Below are 22,699 nucleotides of genomic sequence, written 5' to 3'. Positions count from 1 at the left end.
GTGAATTTGGTTAAATCAGTCCAGGGCCTCGGAACGGACCGATTCTGGGTGTCCTGACAAAGTGGAGTTCTGGAACTGGCAAAGCAGGGGTGGGGTGGGGGGAGACCACTGCCAGGCACTGTCACCTGCTGGGCCCTTTCCGGGTAACCCGTGGCTTCCCAGCTGTTGCTGGCTGTGCACCCTGTGGGCTAATGCAATGTCATACAAGGCCCACGGGCAGAGCCAGTTAAAGGGGAGCTGCTCTGCTTGGCGGCTGGGAACGGGAGGCCCAGAGACAGCTACCCACCTTCCCACAAGTCCCTCTCTGTGGTGGGGGCTCCCCTGAATATCTGCGGGCGTCCGACAGCTTTTGTCCACTCTCTGAGTCTCAGGGTACAATGTCTGCCTCAGACACCTCCCCACCAGTTCCTCCCTGGGAACCAACCCCATAGAAGCTCCTACTCGGGGACTGGGTCCCCGTTGCCCTCCCCCAGGGGTGCACGCAGAGAAGACCTGTCATATTCACTGAAGAGATAGGAAGGCCGAGGGGTTTGTGTCCTGCTGTGGCCACGACTTCCAGCTTAGGTTCCTTCCAAATCATTCTGCTTTTGCATCTTAAAAGTGAGGGAGAGCAACCAGCTCAGGTGAAGCCACAGTTAGACGGGCAGAGCATTTAAAACAACAAGCACCAAAATAGGAAAACCCATCGAAATATTAAAAGCATTAAAAATTTCATAAAACCAAGTCATAGGTACATAAGGCCACCAGCTTTCCACCCTTTATGACAAAAGACATGGGTGTTTTCTTTCCATTCCTAAAGGGTGCAGGGTTCAGCATCCCTGCATGGAGGACTCCAGAAAACCAGGGCTCTTAAGCTCAGAGATGGTTTATGTTTCCCACAGACCCAAGGACCTAGGACCACTCCAGCTACGGAAGATGCATGGTAGGGGCGCTTGGGTGGCTCAGTTGTTAAGTGTCTGCCTTCGGCTCAGGTCATGATCCCAGGGTCCTGGGATCGAGCCCCACGTCAGGCTCCCTGCTCCGCAGGAAGCCTGCTTCTCCCTCTCCCACTCCCCCTGCTTGTGTTCCCTCTCTCACTGTGTCTCTCTCTGTCAAATAAATAAATAAAATCTTTAAAAAAAAAAAAGAAGAAGAAGATGCATGGTAGCCACAGGCCCAGGGGTGGCGGCAGTACCGAAAATGGAGATGTGGTCCTAGCTCCCAGGGGCTACAGCAGCCATGACCGTAAGTCCTGGAGGTGTGGCTGAAGGGGCTCAGGACCAGGGCAATGCCTTCCCTCAGCCTCATGAGCAGCTGAGGCATAGAGACCATGGTACTTGCTCATGACCATGCATTTGACAAACATTTATTATTTTCTATTCTATTTTCTATATTCTATTCTATTTTCTATTTTCTATTCTATTCAAGCTCTGTTCCAAGTGCTCAAGATAGGTGGGGCTGAGATCAAAATGGGATGGGATGGACCTCAGCAAGTACCTCTTATAGATGCAATATTTTTTTCTTTATGCTTTTCTATATACAAAAGGGGCTTATTGCTTTTAAAAATTAGGGAAAAGGCTATTAAAGTAAATTATTAGAAACTGTTTTGTAATAAATGTCCATGAAGAAAGTAAAAATGTGGAAAGGAAATACCAGAAAATTTCACATCTGCAGTAACAGTGGACTTTGGACTCCAAAGAGGCCTTAGGAGTCAGAAAATCAACACCAGATGGTTCGAGAGAGTTGATTCTGAGCTGTTACTGTCAAAGAAATCCGAGGAGGCAGGCACTGTGTCCATTTGGCCGCCATCTTATCTTGGCCTATAGCACACAGCCTGTTATGTAGTAGGCACTCAACATATTACTGAACAAATAGTTGTTGGGCAAAGCTTCATGGATATGGCGACCTGGTCACCTGCGAGGCGACCTTGAGAGATGTCTTTTCTTATTGCCACTGTTCCACTTGCCTTCATTTCTCCCTTGGCAGCATGAGTAACTTTTAGGTGCCCTCTGACCCACTCCTAACTTCTCATCACATTCGCCAGATGTCCTTGCATTTTCATTTTTCCCACAATGGTCCTTGATTTAATTTTGTCCTCATTTCATTTATACCTGCTCTTCCCTCATCCTTTTCTACTATAAAAGACCATGTCTTGTTGTGTCCTCACAAAGATGCAAAACAGTCTTCTAAAATCCACAGATAATACTCTGGTTTCTCTTCAGATCGCATAAATCTTTTGCCTTTTACTAAAATCCACAGATAGCACAAACATCCAATTTAACCAGCAGTTTCAAAGCCTCCTCCACTGATTTTTTTTTTTTTTTCCATTAGAGGTGCCAAGTAGCAAGGCTCAGCCCACCTTCTGGGGCTGGATCTAACAAAATGTGAACTCATCAGAAGGCAAGTAGGTGGGCACAAGAAGAACAATGAGAAGTTGGGGATTGTTGGCCTTTCTGAAATAGAAAATCGGCCACGCTTTCTCGCTCTGTTGGCTTTATTTAGAAGAATCACAGTATCAGTACTGTTGGTTTCAACTGGGGGCTGCCAGGCTGAATTCTTAGAAAGGCCAGCACACTGTTCACCACTAGACTCAGCTCCCGGACAGAGCACGTAAAATGGGTCTTTAGTGACTATAGGCAGGAAGAAGTGATGGAGCAGGAGCTCACCTCCCAGAGCGGAGGCCCTTGTCATTTGCCTCAAGCTTTAAACCCTACCAGTTTGAGCTTCTGCTATGACACAGACCCAACCCAGGCTGCAACCGCCAGCATTTTAGACTTCCTGAGACCCGGCTCTTGCTAAAGGCCTTCCTACGGCCTCTCATTTGCTTGCCATTCAAGGCTGCACATTATCTAACAGAATCAGACCGTACACTGTTCTCCAAATCACACGCATCAACCTCTGCCCAGATTTACACACTGGTGCTGAAACATGTCTGCACTTCTCACCATTTTGCCTTTTCTACTGTCATTCCTTAAACCCCCAAATGTAGGTATTTTTCAAGGTCTAGCCCTTCCATGGAAGCTTCCCTGTTTCCCCCAGCTCAAAGTGATCAGCACTGTATTCGTATGTCTCTTACAACACTTACCACATTTTGCTTTCATTATATCACAGTAGCTTATGTTCCCTATGATTTTAATGTTCTCAGAAATGTGGATCATGACCCACAAGTGAGCTTTGAAATCCCTTTAGTGGGTCATGACCTGAATTTTTAAAAATTAAATAGAAAAAATAGAACATTTTAGAGCATATTACACATAAACATATTTCTCACTTTGGTTCATAATCAAAAAGCTAGAAAGTCACTGCCTCACATAGTAATGATGTTTTCAGCTTCTATGTAACAGAAGGCCTTGATTCAGCCAGCTTAAGGATTTATTATCTTATAAGATGAGAAGTCTAAAAGTGGAGGCAGCTCTGGGTTGGTTTATCATCAACTTATCAACATCAAGAACCCAGCTTTTTGCCATCTCTGTCATCCTTCTGGCTACCTCCCCTCATGTTTGCAAGATGGCTGCAGGAGTTCCTTGCATCATAAAAACATCCAGTGATCAAAAAAAGCAGTTACTTATTCTTTGGATCTCTTTTTATCAGGAAAGAGATCTTTCCCAGAACTCCCCACCCCCACCAACTCCCAGCAGAACTCCTTTCATTTCTCATTGAAATAAACTGAAATAAAATGAATGATATGCCCCGCCAGGAGTGGCAAGGAGAACCAAAGTCAGTTTAGATGAGGATAAGAGCACCTTCCGTGAGCACTTATCTGGTCAGGAAGAAGGGGGAGATTGATGGCTCTGATGTGGGCAAGGCAAAGTACTGGCCAGCTCCCCACAAAGCGCATTGGGGCAGGACCAGAGTCTCTCTTCATATGCTCTGCAACACATACCACGGAGCCAGTCTAGACAGTTACCTCAATTTTCAGTGATAAATTAAATCAATCACTTTGCCTCAAAGTATAAATATTCATGGGATACATAGATCAAATATCCAATCTGACATACTGGAGGCATTCTGCAGACATGAGCTGCCAATCTATAACTCACCAGAGGCTAGGATTTTCTTCTGTTTTAACTTCTATTGAATTTTTAAACGCGAAGGGCTAGCTTAGCAACACTGTACATTGTAATACCATTTAAATAATAAAATACATATTTGTCACAATGCAGATGGCAAGTGAAGATCCCACAGATGGAAATGTGGCTCCTAAGAGGAGATGGTAAATGTGTGGCGGTGGGTGTGGAGAGATGGCTGTATTGGGCTAGAGAGACATTACATCATCCCAGATATGGGCTTTTTTTGGGAACCTGGCAGGATTACTGCTGAATCATTCAGCTAGGCAAATTATTGGCATGTTAGTTGGACAAAGGTCCCTGTAATTAAGCCCTGGTACCACCACAGTCCTTGGCATCTTTCTATTTCTGTGGCCATGTAAGGCCAGACTTGAAAGCATGTATACATAAAATAATCATATCTGCAAGAGTTAGGGGCATTACAGTACGGAGCCAGCACTATTTCTCCTCTCTTCCTCTACACAACACCCGCACGCGCACGCGCGCACGCACACGCCCCCTATCAGAGAAGCCACAGGTTCGGAAAAACTTGAACTGCAGGAAACCTTTTGCCTCTGAGATTCCTAGAATCCTTTGCTGCTGGTACACATGCAAGATCCTCCCACCTGTCCAGTAGGGAAAACGAGCCTCGTGAGTATCTTGAAATTCCCTGAAAGATGGCCTTGGTTCTGGAGTCACAGGGCAAAACTCTTCTCACCTGCTAGACCACAGGATGCTGCAGGTGACTCTGGTTGTCCTCGTGGGGCAGGAGACTTGCCTCCACTCTTGCCTCTGCTGCTAATTTATGACCTCGTTGTAAGGCTGTGTTGGGTCTGTGGGTCCCGGGCACGGTCCCAGCTCTGCCAGAGCTTGCTTGAAGTTCCACGTTCAGTTTCAGGGGCCTCATTTTAAGAAGGTCCTTGGCCAACCAGATGGTGTGCTTGCTGCCAGAACACAAGGTGTCCAGAGACTACCGGGAAATGATCCAGAAACAATACAGTGGTAGTCACTACCACCGTGTGGGGCTTTTACATACATTTCCACACTTGGTTTAGTTTCTCTATCAACCTAAGCTATTTACGCACATTTTAAAGAGATTCTAAAGACCACAGGCCAGAGAGATTGACGTTGGTGCCCAGGAACATTCATAAATGGGTTATTTAACAGATGGCTGGGGAACTTGGAAAAGGAAGTGGCAATTACAGAGGGCCACATGGCCTCACCCTCATTTCCTTTCTGCAGCGTGACCCATAATTGATAATAAGAGCTAAAACATATTGAGTGCTTCCTATCTGCCTGGCATTATGCTAAGTGTTCCGATGCATTTAAGCTTCTCAAAAACCATGTGCTGGGTGCTATTATTATTTCAATTTACTGATGAGGAAACTAAGCCTTAGGGAAAGAAGTAACTTTTCTCTGTTCGTGGCTGTTTTTGTTTTCCCTCACGCTTCAAAAGGCTCTCTCGTTCCCACTCTTCAGGATTCACTCAGATGCTCCCAGCAAGGCTTTCCCTGCCCACCTGTCACCTGAAGTAGTTCGCAGCCACCTGCAGGTCCTCTGTCACACTCCCTGCGCCTTGCTCATTTCCTTCTAAGAACATCATAGTCTTGTTTACCTACTGATTTGTTTATTGTCAGTCTCTACCATTCAGATATAAGCCTGTGAGGCAGGGACCCTGTCCCTCCCGGCTGCCCTATGGCAACATCGAGCACGGTGCCTGCAATATAATAGGTACTCAATACAAATTTGAATGAATGAATGAGTGGCATGTGTGAATGAATGAGTTTAATTACTCAGTGGGATTTGGACATGAGTTCATCTAATGCCAGAGACCAAGTTTTCAGCCCCTGCTCACGTGTTTACTCACTCATCCTCTCAATACACATTCATTAAATTATCAACAGGTGCCAGGCACTGAGGTGGGTGCTGGAGAATCAGATGAGTAAGACACAGCCTCTGCCCCTGAAAATCTCACATATAAAGGGTGGTGGTGATAGTTTGGAGGGGTGACGAAGTGGGGTTATAAAAAAGCACAAATAAAAATATAATTTGATATGTCTTATAATAAAGTATAAAATGACACAGCAGGAAAAAGAAGAAACTACCTACATGCCCCTGCCGAAGTTGGAAGACCTCTGCCGAGCAGGTGACTTTGAGCCTATCCTTGAAAGAGGACTCTGGACTATGGGGGAGAGAAGAATGTGTGCAGAAGCAAGGAGGGGAGAAATCATGGATATATCTGGGGAGTGGCATGAAACTAGTCCCCATAACCTACACTGCTGTGTCATATTTTAATCATGGCACCCCGTTGTTATGAGGGTCACTGACCAATTGACCCATTGGTGAAGCATCGAGGAGGGGAATCCTGCCTGGAATGGGGGTGGGAGGGCACCAGGAGGTGTGTCTGAGTGGTCTCAAAGGTGTCCTCTGACTCTAAGAGTGACATGACCTGGAGAACTGTTTCTCAGAGGAAGGCACCGAAAGGCAGAACGAGAAACAGCCATATTCCTGCCCCAAATAAGGGAATTTCCTAACAAGAAGGCTAACTATAACCAGTGTGTATATATATTGGCTTGTAGTTTTCAAAACCTCTCCTCAAACATTACCTCATTTGATCCTTCAATAGCCTGCTAGATATGTTCTGAAGCTTAGTGAGACCATTCTTATTTATTGGATCAACATTTATGGAGCACCAAGGCCCAGCCAGACGGGGGCAATGCAAGCGGGAACCCCACAGCCTCTGGCTCCAAACTACCCACGTGCAAAGAGACAATGAGAGCACAGTGTGAAGTGTTGTGAACCTGATCAGCATGGAGGGAAAAGAGTTAGCCTCGGGGACGCAAGAGCAGAGAGCACTGAAGCGATGACTAGCACCCAACTCGGGCAGTCCTGGGCTCAAACCGTGGCCCTGCACCCATTTGCTTGTACGACCTTGGGTAACTAAATGAGAGCATTAAAAATAAATTAAATGAAATAATACATGTGTACCCATTGGAGTGTAGTCTGGCTGCTAAAAAGATGATCTTAAGTAAACAATCACTTACGCAAGATGGAAACTGATTTCTCTTTCCCATAAACATCCAGCCAGGTACTGTGGCTCTGCTCCAGGCAGTCACCCATCCCAGGCTCTTTCCACCTAGTTGATCCAGTCGTTCTAGGAGACTGACCTCATCCATCTGGTCCAAGATGACTCCTCATCACAAGTCACGCTGTGTTGAGATGCAGCTTGATACGGGAGCTAAATCGGTGCCGCCAGGACCTGGTCCTCTCTTGGCGTGGCTCCCCTCTCCCCTCGCTGTGGGCTGCACTCTCCTATCTGGGTCGTAGGAGAGTTTGGGCGGTGCAGACTTCATGTGCTGATAGCTTTATGTCCACCATCCCCCTTCTAGAGTCGAATGGAAGTCCTGGACGTGACTCTCAGTAACCCACACCAATCCTGGTGACCAAGGGGGTGGGAGAAGTTGGTTAGCCAAGACTAATTAGGGCCCCCTCACAAATACATGGCTGAGAATGGGGGACGGATGAGCCCACACACAAAATTCTCCATACTGTTTTACAAGGAGAAGGATGGATGGATTTAAGGTGGTGGGGAAAAAAAAATCCCTCATTCCTTCCTTCAATCAATTATGTGTACTTCGAGGTTACTATAATCCATAGCAGTGGTCTTTGAACTCTACCCAAAAAGTCCCAATTTTGATTATGCCTCTAACAAGTACATTTATTTATTTATTTTTGTAAGTATACACATGTGCTGGTGGCACCCCAGTGTCCATCCTTCCTTACTTCCTTAGTATAGCATTCCCTAATAGGCACACGGCATCCCAGAACAGACTACATTTCCTAGGATCCTTTGCAGCTAGGTAAAGTCATATGACCAAATGCTAGCTAAATGCTAAATGTGTACAGTACAATTTCCAGGAAGTATCCTCATGGGAGGGGCATGTAATTCTTCCTTTCTTTCTCCTTGCTGCCTAGAATGTGAATAGGATGGCTTGATCATGACCAACAGCCTTGGATTAGGAAGTGGAAGCTCCATGTTGAGAATGTTGGAGCAACCAGAAAAGACGCCTTACCAACTCTGGGTGGCTTACCTCCAGAGTCCATTTACATGAGAGAGAAATTAACTTCTCTCCTGGTTCCGCTGCTGGTGGGTTGGATTTTCTCTTCTTACTTAATCTCAGCCCAAATTGATCCTACCTGATACAGTTATACACATTATAAGACATATACCAAAATAGATATAAAAAAGAAGAGATAAAATAACTCTAAACAGAAGTTCTGTATTTTTTACCCCACTGGTAGAGTGTCACACACCCTGGGGCTGCATCCCTGCCCCCCTTCATTTTAGAGACCACTGGTCTCCTTGGTCCTTGCCCTGTGGCCCTCCATAAGGTTATGTTTGTGAGGCTGTTTGCTTCTTCTCCCTGAATACACTTTGCTCATTAAGGCGGGCGTCCTGAAGGGAGTCCTCGCAACCAGCCTACTACAGTGGAGGCAGAATCCCTCCCAAGCCCTGCCCTCTGCTGTCTGCTGACTCTTCTGGGTCTGTTTCTATCATCTGGACTTGGCTTTTGCAATGGGGAAAGCAAAGCAGACCAGAAAATCTGATGGAATTGACGAGATGAGATATAATCTGAACCCAGAGCAGTAGGCAACTGTGATTGTCAGGGAAACAAAGACAAGTCCTTCTAGCCCCCGCTGCTGCTAAGGCACACCCACTCACTGACCAACCTCTCCGGCCCTCATTCTGTAGGGAAGGAGGGGGAGGGGGAGAGGCAGAGAGCTTTGTTCCTTGAGAGCTTTCTCCAGCTCTCAGACCCGCTTTTCCCTGGAAGGCAGTGCCCAGGGGCTAGGACGACCACACCACATCAGAGCCAGCCAGAGCACACCCACTTCCACTACTCCAAGTCCAAGGGTCGGCAGCCCCCCTGCAAGGCTGTGGCTGGGAAACCAGACCCTGCCTGGTCTCTCCAGGATCTGGGCGAGTCTGTGGTCCCTGCCTCCACCCCCCTTGAGGCATCAGTGTCCTGATTGTATCATGGCTTCAAAATTCCCTGACTCACGCCATCCTCAGATTTTTAAAAAGAGCTTATTCAAGTGGTGTAGGCTGCATGCTTCACCCCTTCCCACTCAACACAGCTATTTAATCACAGCATCCGTGTGCGTGCGTGCCTGTGTGTGTGGGGGGGGGGTCAGGGAAAGGCGGGGTTGGGGAGGGTCAGAGGGGCTCCTGAACCAGAAGGAGAAGCCCTTGAGGAAGACTCGTGCTGATCTCATTACGAAAACAATGTCCTGGTGCTCAAAGAATGCTGGCCCTTCACCGCAGAGCTGCGCAGGTCAGAAATGCGGACCTCTGGGACTGTGCAGGTCTGCCAAGGAAAAGCCACCAAGCTGGGGGAGGGATGCTTCCCCCATCGCATCTGATCCCACTGTTCTCCCACACTGCTAGGTAGCCAGGCTGTCATGTGATTTGCTAGTAACCATGGCAACGAACCCGGTTCAGCGAAGTGTGTGGAGAGGAATCGCACAGAGAGATGAGGCGGGTGCAGGGTGAGGCGCTGTCCCCAAGGGCAGCGGGTCGCCCACTCCAGTGCCCCCAGGGCGATGGTTGCTGTCCTTGTTATTGAGTAAATAGTGACTTGCTCTCTTCTGAGCTGGAGACACTGTTTGTCATTGATTCTCCTTCTGAGACTTGTCTCCTTTATTGTGGAACACAGTTGCTGAAGATGAAAGACAAAAATAGCTCTCTCCGAAGGAGAGGATGCTAATGCACGCTGTGCTTGCGGAGATGGGCTTCTCATTGTCAAACGTGCACCTGCAGTAAGTGGAGGCTTGGGGCCAGTTCCTGTCGCTGCCCCTGACCACCGAGAAAGCCCAGCCGAACCTGACAGGGCGAACACTCCGCGGGCAGCCCGAGCCCGAGCCTGAGAGCCGGTCTGTGTCCCCAAAGCCTGGACACCAGTGTGCAGGGCTCCGGCCAACCCCACTGCCCGCACCTGCCGCTTCCCCTGCTGGGGGAAGTGGCTCAGATACTCTTTGCTGCGAACAAGGACATAATTACAATTGGGGGAAACACATATTGTTAAGTTAAGGCCGCTGTAGGGTAATGTGGGAGCGCAGTGGGCCCCTCGGGGCTGGAGCGTGCACCTGCTCTGCGGAGACCAGCTAGTGGGTGCCGCCTCCTCTGTGGGGTGCCCCCGGCTCAGCCGGTTCCTCCGTGGGTGACCTTGAGCAAGTCACTTGGTCTCTTTGGGTCTCAGTTTCTCCATCCTTACAAGAGGCAGAGTAATATTTGGGCGGCCATTCCCACTGGGCTTTTGTAACAGTCATGTTTGCTAAGCCAAGGAAAGTACTTCAAAACTATAAATCCCTACCAGATATCATCATCCTTTCATCATCGTTTTTTTCTGTTGTAGAAATATCCATTCTTAAAGGGTTCTGAAAGTTGGAATGAGTAAGCAATCAGGTCAAAAGTTCTGGTAGCGCAAAGCTGAAGATCACCATGCTGGGGTGTGAGATAACGTTTAATGAGTGCAAAGCAAATCGCATGTTGTATTTAATCCTAACACTCCTACTGATTATGATAATTTCCATTTTACAAATGAGGCCCAAATTCACATAGCTGGTGGTAGAGTCAGGGTTCAAGTCCTGGTCAATCTGATTCCCAAGCTAGGATCTTAACTGCTATCGGGGCCTGTGCTAGGGCGGGTTTACCGACACATTCTCCATGCTGGTGGAGTTGTTACGGCTGGTTTCCTGGGGGGTTCACAGAACAGCACGGGGTGTGTGTGTGTGTGTTTGTATTCATAGAGCAGCATCGGGTGGGTTGTGTGTGTATGTGGGTTCACAGAGCATGGGTGTGTATGTGTGCGTGTGTGTGTGTTCACAGAGCAGCATGCGGTGTGTGTGTTTGTGTGTGTGTTCACGGAGTGGCATGGGGTGTGTGTGTGCGTTCACAGAGCGGCAACGGGGTGTGTATGTTCACAGAGCAGCATGGGGGGTGTGTGTGTGTTCACAGAGTAGCATGCGGTGTGTGTGTGTGTGTGTGTTTATAAAGACTGGGCTGCCTTCCTTCCTTATCTGGGAGTTCCCCATTTGTCCCATGCTGTTGCAACCGTCTCTTAGGGTCCTCATGGAAACTTCCAGGGCAGCCTGGAGTGCCGCAGTCTGCCCTGGTTTCAATGGTGAGACTGGAAGCAGGGCTAGTGGGTGTGTGAGGCCGGGGAGATGGAGGCCCGGGAGCTGGAGGCCGGGGAGATGGAGGCCCGGGAGCTGGAGGCCTGGGAGCTGGAGGCCTGGGAGCTGGAGGCCGGGGAGCTGGAGGCACGCACACCGGCGGCAGGGCAGAGGAGCAGAGCGCCGGGTTGCCTCACTTAGTGCTGTCTGACCTAGTTACTCTGGTCACTTCTGACTCTTCATTCTGCCCACGTCCTGGAAAGCTACCCCCTCAGATGGCCTGGGATGCGTACAGCTCTGGGGGCCAGCAGCCCGACCCCCACCCCCAGGCAGAAGGAAAGTGTAGCCAGGGTATTTATATAAGGACTTTCCCACTGTTGCTAGCCCTGGGGTACTACACTATTCCCTACTCACTTCCTTAAACCTGTGCACCTTTTTATTAAATTCCTTTTATTAAGCTCTCCTCAGTTACCCAGCTGGAGTACGCTAATCTGTCCCTTCTGGGACCCTGCCTGATACAGTAGGAGGACAGTACCTGCCCCCCAGGACTGTTAGGGGAAGTAAATGAGCCAGCATGTGTGCCAAACCAGATAGCAGGTGCAGGAGAGTCAGTGCCCTTCCCCAGGGCATTTGCAGTCACCTGCCCCCCCCCCCACCAAGGGCCAGCAAACGCCTGGACCAGCCCGGTGGGGGGCTGGTCCAGCAGCCCAGCTTCCATTCTTCCCCCAGCCTTGGCTAGTTTGCAATGGGAAACAATGCATACTAAATAATTTGAAGCTGGTGATTTTTTTTAATGGGAAAAGGGAACAAAACATTAACTTCATTGAAAGCACAAACACAGGATCAGATAAGCATATATAACGGTTACTCATTTATCCTAAAAATATTGATTAAGCACCAGCCATACACAAAAGATTTAGCAATGAATAATATAGACCTGGCCTCATTTTCTCCAGTAGCTCCCACTCCAGTAGAGGAACAGTGTTAAGCAAAGGGCACTAAGCATTCTTTTCCCTTTTACTTAAAATTGTGGCAGGAGGAGAATGGTGGTGAGGGAAGTGACTTTTAATTGAGCACTTACTAGGTGCCAGGCACTGCACAACACATTTCATTCATGTTATCTCACTTAATCTCAACATGGGATAGGCAGACCTATCTCCTTTTTGTAATAAGGAAGCTGAAACTCAGAGACATTATAGGACTTACCAAGGTCAATGACCATTCAAAAAAAAAAAACATTTATTGAGCACCTACTATATGCCTTGTCCTGTCGCTGCTTTTCAAGAATGTACAGATAGTAGGAGAGATAGGTACATAAACAGATATTTCTCCAACAGTGGGTTATGTGCAGTGATAGTGATATGTTCAAGGCGTTATGGGAGCACTTAGGAGGGATCCTCAACCCCACATGAGATGTCAGGAAAGACTTAGGGAGGGCAGCCTGGAGGATGTGAGGCCTCAATTGATTTTTTTATGGATAAGTTGGTAATGGCCAGGTTGGGGTAGGGTGGTAGGGAGAGAAGAAGGCCTCTCAGGCAGAGGGAGTGCCATAAGCAAAAACAAACAAACAAACAAACAAAACACACTGCAGAGAAGGGAGTGTGGACTAGGGGTTGTAGGTAGAGGCCAGGTCCTGGCAGAATTCTATTTGGTCTCAAGAAATGTAGACTACAAGTCCCATAGCTTACCCTCTAGGTAAAGAGCCCAAACAGGGGAGTAATACGGTTAGATCTGCATTTAGATAGATCACTCTGGCTATTACATGGAGGACAAATTGAAGGTGGACAGGAAGGGGAGCAGGGATTTTTTAGGAGGCCATCAGTAGTCATCAAAGCAAGAGATCTTAAGGCTCCAAAGGAAGTCAGAGGTCCAAGTGATGGAGAGAGGCAACTGTTTGGAGAACTACTTAAAAAATCTCAGAATTTAATGACTGATTGGTGTTGAGATACCCGAGTTGGGGGAACAGGGAAAGAGGGAGCATGAGAGAGAGAGAGAGAGAGAGAAACTCCCTCCTCATCCAAAAGAAAAACAAATTTGGGAGGCATGGTGGCTATTGTTTTGTCTGAGACCTTTTGCATCTCTCGTTCCCCTTTATTCTGATTACAGACCCCAAGAAGCGGAGCCATGATCCAACCTGGGTGGGTCAAATTTGCTCCTGGAAACTTGAATCTGTGCAGTAGCCTTGTTGTTCTTGTTACCAGACACCAGGTTGTTCAGTGATTCTCTTGCTTCTAGGAACTGTCTTGCAATCCTTCCAATTAGTTTCTTCCATGCACAGGCAAGTCAGGGTCTGTCCCTGTTACTTGCAACCAAAAAGCCCTGATGAAGAGAGGAATTCAGCCCCAGACCTGGTGAGTCTCAGTCCCATTGACATCCATGTGAAGACCAGCACCTCCAGGAAACATGAATCGGAGGGGAAAGGTCTGGGCTGGAGTTACTGGCACGTAGATTGTGTAAGTCATGGCTGGAACTAAGAAGGAATCGGTGCTGAGAGTGGGGAGGGGAGAGAACGCCCACGGGCCGCGGGCTGTGTCCAGGAGAACAAGCATTGTCTTTCAGGAGGAAGAAACAAGAACATCAATGTTCAGAGAGAGCCCAGGACAACTAGGAGATGCTTGATTTCATAGAAACCAAGGGAGTTAAGAGTTTGAAGACTCAACAATTAAAGATTTCATGTACAGCCAAGGGGCCAGGTAAATCGGGCCCCCACCTTTGGACTTGACAGGAGATTGTTGATGAGCCGAAGGGTAGGATCCCTAGAGGGAGGGGCAGGAGTAGGAAGCCAGGCGGCCTGAGGAGAAGGAAGAGGAGGCGTGGCTCTGAGAGTTTTACGGGAGATTAGAGAGGAGAGAGTTCAGCATGGTGGGTGGGGGCAAGGTCAAGGCAGGGTTTATGTCAGCGGCTCCAGTCAGTGCTCCTTTCAGTTAAATCCTGCTCCCCTGTGCCTGAGAGAATGGGGCTTCGGTTGGTGGAGGTAACCCCAACAGAGCTTTCTTTGCAGGTGTGGTTTTGCCAGAGGTCTGTGCGTCCCTGGGGCAGAGGAGTGTTTGGAAAGCTGACCAAGGGCATAGCTGGCAGCTATCTTGTACCTGCTTCCTGCCTGACTTTGTTCTAGACAGGTCCAAAGCCAATACAACAACTAAGGGAAGAAAAAGAGGCAAAAAAGAGGACAACCTCACTCAGCTCTTTGGTATTCAAACTAAAAATATCCCTGCCTATCACCCCAAAATTTGGGGGGGGGGGCTGGTGGAGAGAATGCTCAAACCATGTCTGAGAAATTAGTATTAGAAGGATAGTAACTGCCCCTGTGTTAGTGGATGAGTGTTTTCCTACAAGGAAGGCATGGCTTGGCAGGTCCATTGTGCTGACTAATGCTTCAGATATACTTTTTCTTTAGATATTTACTGGCAGAGGATGAATGGGATAGAATTGACAAGATGTTTTAAAAATCATTAAAAAATTCCCTGAAATTATAAAATTTGTATATGTTCATTGAAGAAGGTTTGGAAAATCCAAAAAGACCTAAAACAGCCTGGAGTCCCACCAGAGTAGTACCATCTTGGCATATTTCTTTCTAGTCTTTTATTTCTAGTCGCAGGTCCAATTTGGATAGTTTGTTTAGTGGCCGATCCACTCACACCTGTTGCAAGGCTGATCTCAAGAGTGACTGTATAGCAGCAGGATCCTCTCCACAGTGTGTGAGGGGAAGGGGGAAGGATGAAAGATGCAGGGGAAAAAGTCCATCTGCTGGTCCAGTTTAAACATCTATGGCGTAAAATAGCAACAAAAGAAAGACTGAGTATGCCCCAGAGTCGGATCTGGAACCCAGATCTTCAGACCGGAGTATCAGAACTCTGCATCCGACGGAGGTCTGCCATAGCACAGGTGTGCCTCGCTGTAAGAAACCGAACAACCTACTTCTAATTTCCATGTTGGGGTATCACTCTCACTTTAGTTGCTGTGGCAGATTGCATTATTGTTCCCTAGTCTTTGTTCCTCCCATTATGTGACCCTTTCCAGTGCCTTCTGGTAGAGTTGGCTGATACTTCCATGCCCCATTGTCTTTGGACTTGGCCACCTGACTTGCTTTGGCTAATAGAAATTAGTGGAAGTGATGTGAACAGGAGTCTTAAAAATGCCTTCATGGCTTGGCTTAGTCTTTGGCATTTCTGTCACCTGCCACCAGATGAATTTGCCTGAAGAGCCTCTACTCCCAGAATGAGGAGACACTTGGAACAGACCTGAACACCACTGGCAGCTTGGGGCCATGCTTATGTAGTTCCTGCTATCCTAGAGAGTCGTAGCCACCTGCACGCCCATAAGCAGTAAATAAATGCCTATTGTTGTAGTGCGTTGAGATCGGGATTGTTTGTTACACAGCATTTTAGTAGCAGACACCTGACTACTATAATTGCTCCGATGTGAAGCTTCAGTCATCCTTGACATCTGCACCTCCTTCATCCCCATAGCTATTCCTTGTCAAGCCCTCTTTAGCTCCTTTGAATTATCTTCCACAGCTCTTCCCTGACTCCCATTCCACTGCCAACATCCTTAAATGCTTAGTACCTGGATTCCTGCAATGGTTTCCTAATGAACACTTCTCTCTTCTCCATCCGATCTCCTGCACAGCAGTGCTAGATTCGAGTGCCTTACAAAACCCCTGCACAACAGGACACTTCCGCTCAAAAGGTGGCATAGGCTTCTCCTTTCAGAGCCAAAGCAGCCAGGCAACTCAGAGCTAAATTTTGTGCACAGTTTTAATAACCAGCCTTAGCCTAGCATTCTGATACAATTCTGCCCTCTGCTTTCCCATAACTCTTGTCCTTTACAGTTGACCCTCGAACAATGTGGGAGTTAGGTGTGCCGATCATCCTGCACAGTTGCAAATCTGTGTATAACTTTTGACTCCCTAAAAACAGCCTATTGTTGGCCAGAAGACTTGCCTATAACATAAACAGTCGATTAGCACCTGTTTTGTATGTTATATGTATTATCTACTGTATTCTTACAATAAAGTAACCTAGAGAAAAGAAAATGTTATTAGGAAAATCATAAGGAAGAAAAAATACATTTACAGTTCTGTACTGTCTTTATTGAAAAAAATCCACATGCAAGGGGACCTGTGTACTTCAAACCTGTGTAGTTCAAGAGTCAACTGTAATTTAGCCTCACCTCATCCATGATTTAATGCAAAATAATAATAATAATACTTATCCAACGCTTATTGAATTGCTTACTATATTGCCAGATGTCACTGTAAGTGTTTTTCATGTTATATAGGTTAAGATTAGATTCAACCATGAGTAAGTAATAAAGCCCCCAAATAGTGGTTTACCTAAGATAGTTGTTTCTCTGTCACGTAAAAGTACAGAAGTAGGTGGCCAATGACTGGTATAGTGGCTTTGCTCATGAAGTCCTCAGGGACACAGGCTCCATCCAGCTCACACCTCCACTATCCTTAAGAGCGTGGGCCTCATTCTCGTGTCCAACATGGCAGCCAGAATGCCAGACATCACATCCACCATTGCAGGCAGCAGGTTGGAAAAAGGGACAAAAAAGAAAAAGGGAGCAAAGAGTACATACCAGCTGGCTCTTCCAGGTAGCAGCCACATAATATCTGCTTATATCTTGTTGGCCATAGTTATCTGGCCATATACAGCTGCAAGGGAGGCTGGAAAGTATAGTCTTTATTCTGGGAGGCCACGTGCCTAGCTAGAAATTGGGAGTCACTACTGTGGAAAAATAGGAGAAAGGAGTATGGTGGGACAACAGCCTCTGTTTCAGATATATTCCCTCACTGAATCCTCATGACAATCCTATGAGATGATTAGTATTCTTCTGCTCATGTTAGAGGGAAACTGAGGCATAGAAAGGGTAACTGCCTTGGCCAAGGTACATAGCTAGGGTGAACTCAGGCAACCTCTGCTCTTCACCCCCATGCCACCCAACTTCCGTGGGAGTGAGTCTGGCACCCCTGACTCATGTATTCCCTCAGCTAAGCTCCCTTCTGTGCCCTCCCACTCCCTCCAGGGCCAGGTTCAGGCTTTGGCTGCTCCGTTCTTCCTGATCTCCTCCTGGAAATTGTCCCCCTGTGGCAGCTCTGTCCTGGCTTCCAATGCCCAAGAGGCAGAGAAAGTCTAAGCAGCATCAGAGTACACACTCCAACTCAGCAGTTCAACACAGTGATTAAGAGCTTGGGCTCTGGAGTCCAACAGAGTGAGGTTCGAATCCTGTGTGACCTTGCTCAAGTCACTTGACCTTTCTGATCCCTCTTCTAGAAAAAGGGAGGTAGAGAGAACCTGCCACACAGGACCATTACAAGGGACAAATGAAATCATGCACGGAAGTCCTCAGGCCACTGCTTGGCACATAGCAAGTGCCCAGTACAAGGAAGCTCCTGTGACCGTTCCTGTCTCCCAAACAGGAGAACCTTAGATACACCAGGGAGGAAGGACCTCACTGGAGGCCCTTTCCAATGATGTCTCCCTCTCTCCTCTCAGGGATTTGCAGGCGCTCCTCTATGGTTCTGACCCTTTAGACATGGCCCCGACCAACCACTAGGAGCCACAAGCTTTGACTCCCTTGATCTGGAATACAAACTGGCCACCTAGGGAATCTGGTTAGTGGCGGAAATGCTACTATTTAACAGATGTGAAATATCATTCTTGGACACAAAGCAATGATGCTATCTGCCAAGGAGAATGATTTTTATTGTTACACAAAACATTTCCTATCAGAGCACATATAAATCCAGGGAACAGTTGCACTTTCAGAACAAACAGATTACATACCTTTGGTGACTGAGTAAGGGACAGGGGACACCGGCCACATTATTTTAAAATTCAGTAATGCTTTTACTGAATTTAAACAGAAACAAAAATCAGGAAGGAGAGAGAAAAAAAAACACTTGTTTCAGAACAAAATGCCTTCTCAGGAGCAGAGCCTACTGTGATGCTCGTTGTTTTACCCAGAAAGAACTGGGTTCTATTTGCTGGGCTGGGGACGATGCAGCAAAGCCCATGACCACGGCAAAGGCAGGGTTTCCTGGAGTCCTCCTTTCTGAATCTCCAAGGCGGCCAAGCTCCTGGGCTCCCCAGGTCTGCCCTCCCCTGCCCCCAGCTGCCTGCAGAGAGGCACACATGTGGACAGCCAAGCTGTTTTTCTCTCTTCGTTCCTTGCAGTCCACTCTTTCTGCTCCCACCCTAATTGCCTCACGTCAGGGCTAGTGTTTAGTTCCCTGACGGTTTCCAGTGGGCCAGTGTCTTGTACCTCTTTTCTTTTTTTTTCTTTTTTAAAGATTTTATTTATTTATTTGAGAGAAAGTGAGCGTGAGCAAGACAGAGCACAAGCCGGGGGAGGGGTAAAGGGAGAAGCAGGCTCCCCGCTGAGCAGGGAATGTGCCTTTCCTTCCTTTGACTCTCTAAGCCCTTTGACCCACCTCCATCCTACCTTGGACTACATTGGTCCGTGTATGAGTCCTACTTGCTCTTTGCAGTTCAAAGAAGACAGGGGCCAAATCTTAATCATTGTTTTATATTACACAAAACCTTACACACCGCCTTATACCTGATTGGGTCTTTTTTTTTTTTTTTAAGATTGTATTTATTTATTTGAGAGAGAGAGAGAGAGAAAACGAGTGTGGGGGGAGGGGCAGAAGGAGAGAGAGAGAGAGAGAAGCAGACTCCCCACTGAGAGGGAAGCCCGATGCGGGGCTCGATCCCAGGACCCTGAGATCACGACCAGAGCCGAAGGCAGACACTTAACTGAGAGCCCAGGCGCCCCCTGATTGGTTCTTAATAAATGAGTTGAATGAATGTATAGATTATTCTTCATTGTCTATATACACAATGAATTACAATAAAATGAGCAGGTAGTCATATGTGGTTAAGTAACCATATCCCCAAACTGCTAGGTAAGAGGTCATTGTCAAGCCAGAGAATGAGGTGCCAAGCTACCAGTCTTTTTCCTGTTCAACATGACTATTGGCAACTTCAGTGGAACGGTCAGCATGCCCATTGCACCTGTGGATAACGTCATGGGAAACCAATAAACTAGATTAGAGAATCAAGAACCAAAAACATCTGTAGAGATAAGAACAATGGATGAAAATTTAACTTTAACAGATGAAGTTCTGAATATCAGTTCAAAAGTGGGCAAAAGGAAAGAATGGAAGAAAACTCACTTAATCAAAGATTATATTTTTAAAAGTCTTGAGGATTTTGACTGGAAGCCCAGGATGAGTCAAGACTATGATATGATGGCCAAAAAATGTTAGTGCAATTTTGGGCTGAATAAATTTACTCACCAACTACTTACTCAGTGCCTACTAAGTGTTCAGTGTTGTGTGAGAGACAAGGATGAGGAAGGTGTAGCCCCTGCTTTGAAGCTTACAAAGACATGGCACGTATTCTCCTTACAGCACAAGGCAGACAGCATTTGGTGCTGCAAGAGCAAAGAGGTGGGAAACTTGGCACACGTGTGACCCAAAGTGAGTGGCTGAGTTTAGCTTGAGTTTGGGCTTGTGAAGAGCATGGAACAATAAGGTGTGTGGGGGGGAGGTTCAGTACCAATCTGTAGGTCCTTAGTGCCAGGCTATGGAGATTGGGATTTATGTGAAGAGGGACAACTGAAGGATTTTGCAGGGAAAAAAAAAAAAAAAAATCAGTGTTTTAGGAAGATTTCTTTGGAAGCAGTCTGGTGGGCAGATCAGTGTGGGGAGACACAACAGTTTAGAATTGGAGGCATCTCTTTAGAGAGTGTCCTGTTCAACGTCTTCATTTTGAAGGAGGAGAAACTGGGGCCGGAGCTACAGATCATGTACCTAAAGCCACAGAACTAGCAGAGGTGCGGCAAAAGCAGAATCCAGGACTGCTAGCTCCTTTGTCCGGGGACTGACAACAACACCGATTAGACCTTGTATAGCTATTGCAGTTTAGGAAAGCATTTCCGGAGGGACTTGGGGCAAGGAAACCAGTTAAGGGACTAGGTTCACAATCAAGTAAAAAATATTGAGTCGTGGGAGTAGAAAGAGGGTGAGCTGTGACAGAAAGTGCTTGGATGCTGGGAGTTGGGAGGGAAGGAGGAAAGGCAAAGACGGCTGAACTGGGGGGCCTGGGAGACAAGCAGGACAGCAGTGGGACTGATGGACATTGGGAGTGCAATGGTGAGGAACAGGTTGGAGGAGTCCCACTTTGGGTCCCATTTTAATAAAAGCGGCACTGACAGCTGGACTGTGTTCGGAAGAGGGTACTGAGAGAGCACATCACAGGGAGGAGTGCTGGAACTGCTTAGTCTGGAGAAATCTACATTGTCTGCAAAGAGTGGAGCTGAGATTGAGGGAGGGATGCGGTAGCTGGCTTCCCATATCTGGAGGGCTTCTGGAATTTTGTGAGATTGCCTCCCACTTAGCATGACACCAGGCGAAGGCAGCTATGCAGGAAAAGGCATGGAGAGGGCATGGACCAAATCATCTCTGCTCTATGAAGCAACGCAGCAAGAAGGAACAAAGGCTTTGGAGTCACACAGACCTGGGTTCTAGGCTCAGCTAGGAGCTGTGTGATGTTGGGCGAGTTGCTAGACCTCTCTGTGCCTCAGTTTCCTCTTGTCCATAATATAAAGAAGCTAGATTGGAAGACTTCAAAGCTCTAGTCTAGACATAAAATTTCTTAAAAAGAAAAGGTGGCTGATGTGCATAAAGTAAATGGGTGGAAACTTTAGGGTTGTCTGACTTGGATTCGGCTCCTGACACTGTACTAATATTGGTGCTTGAGTGCGAACAGCCAGCCTGCTTCTGTTGTACTCCATGATGGCATATAATGATGGAATGGAGCTGACATGTTCACAAAAAGCACTTTTCTCTGTGGGTAGGAGTGGGAAATAGTCCCACTTAGCTGATATCACTAATTTTTAAAGAAAACCATATGAGCTAAAGAGAACTGAAGATGGATGTGGGAGCTATGAGTCAAGCACTGAATTTCAACTGCCTTAATTTTACATTATAAATGACACCGTTTTAAAGTCTCTTAGATTTTAGATTTGATAAAACTTGTGGTTTTTCTTTAAAAGAGCTCATCCAGATACATGTCAATACATGTTAAAAATACTGAACATTTGCTCCCATCTTGAAGAATCCTTTAAACAATGATTGTGCTCTTAGCTATTTTCAATATAAAATCCATTTTCTGGCAGTCTTATAAACTGAGAACTACTTTCTGTGCAAACTACCTTCTTCCAACAAAAAACAGTTCTGGCTACCCTTATAGAATTTAAAAAATTCCTTTTCAAGTTCTTTTGTAAGGCATAAAGTTGCCTAAAAACATCCAGCATTTCCACTAGAAATGAAATATTCAGAAGGCTTCTGGATAAGCAAAATTTAGATATAGTTCCTTAAATCTTAAATATCTAATTATTAAATAGCAGAAATGAGAGACTTGTTTTCCTTTACTGTGGTAGATTCGAAGTGACTTTACACATTTTCAGGTAGAGAACTCAAATATAAGACCGGGAGATTATATAAGAAAGATCCCTGCTTGCCATCCTTACCTCAGGGCAAAACAAGACCCAGAGGCAGAATGGAATTTCAAAGCCTGACATAGAGGATTGTGAAAAAGAGTTCTATCAAATCAAAGTCGAGGGCAATCTCAGGACTGTGGCAGGAAGAAAAGAACATTGTTAAAAATAGACAGTCATTCTCTTTTAACCACGGACAGTTCTTGAACATCTTACATTAGCAACACAGATCGGACCCAGTTTTAGTTCGTTCTCTGTCACGTAACCATTCCTAGCTCGGTTTTTGCATCACCAAAACGGGGGGGCTGGGCTGGGGGGGCTACTTCTTCACCATCAGGGTGAGCCCGCGGGCGGGCGGACAGGAGACAATGCACGGGAGGTGCTCTGTAAGGCACACAGCACTTCAAATACAGGGCTCTCCTGTCACCTGCGGGGACCGGCTGCCCACGGGGGACGCTAACACCTGGAAAGGCCCGAGGACCATGCGCTGCCGGTGTCCAAACTGCAAGTGGCAGTCAGTTTGAAAGAGCATTAGTTAAGGGGGAAAAAATCCGTTCTGCACATCGCGACTGCGATATGCTGCCATTTCTTGGCACAGAGCTCCCGCTTCAACTAATTAAAGTGCCACAGAGGTAGAAGAACGCACGACCCGAGATCCGCCCTGTGGACCTAAAGGACAGAATTGTCTCCAGCTCTTTTTTTTTTTTTTTTGTAATAGAAAGCAGCGTTCTCTTTGTTTAAAAAAGTCGAGTGGGGGAGGGGACCGAATGTATGTGGGTTTGCTCAAATGCTCCAGAAAACCGTTCTCCGCAGCTGGAGGAACGAAAGGGAGGGGCGCTAAGGAAAGAGCATGCTACATGTAAAGGTACAGCAAAGCGACCAGCCACTGATTGAAAATGCTTTGGTGCCAAAGGACGCATGGAAGGACAGGATTGCAGAATGTGTGCTTAGGGCAGAGGTGCCTGTAAAAACGGGTTTCTCCTTTTAAT

Source organism: Halichoerus grypus, chromosome 5 (assembly GCF_964656455.1).
Source record: "Halichoerus grypus chromosome 5, mHalGry1.hap1.1, whole genome shotgun sequence".
NCBI lineage: Eukaryota > Metazoa > Chordata > Mammalia > Carnivora > Phocidae > Halichoerus > Halichoerus grypus.
This window is presented reverse-complemented; position numbering follows the sequence as displayed.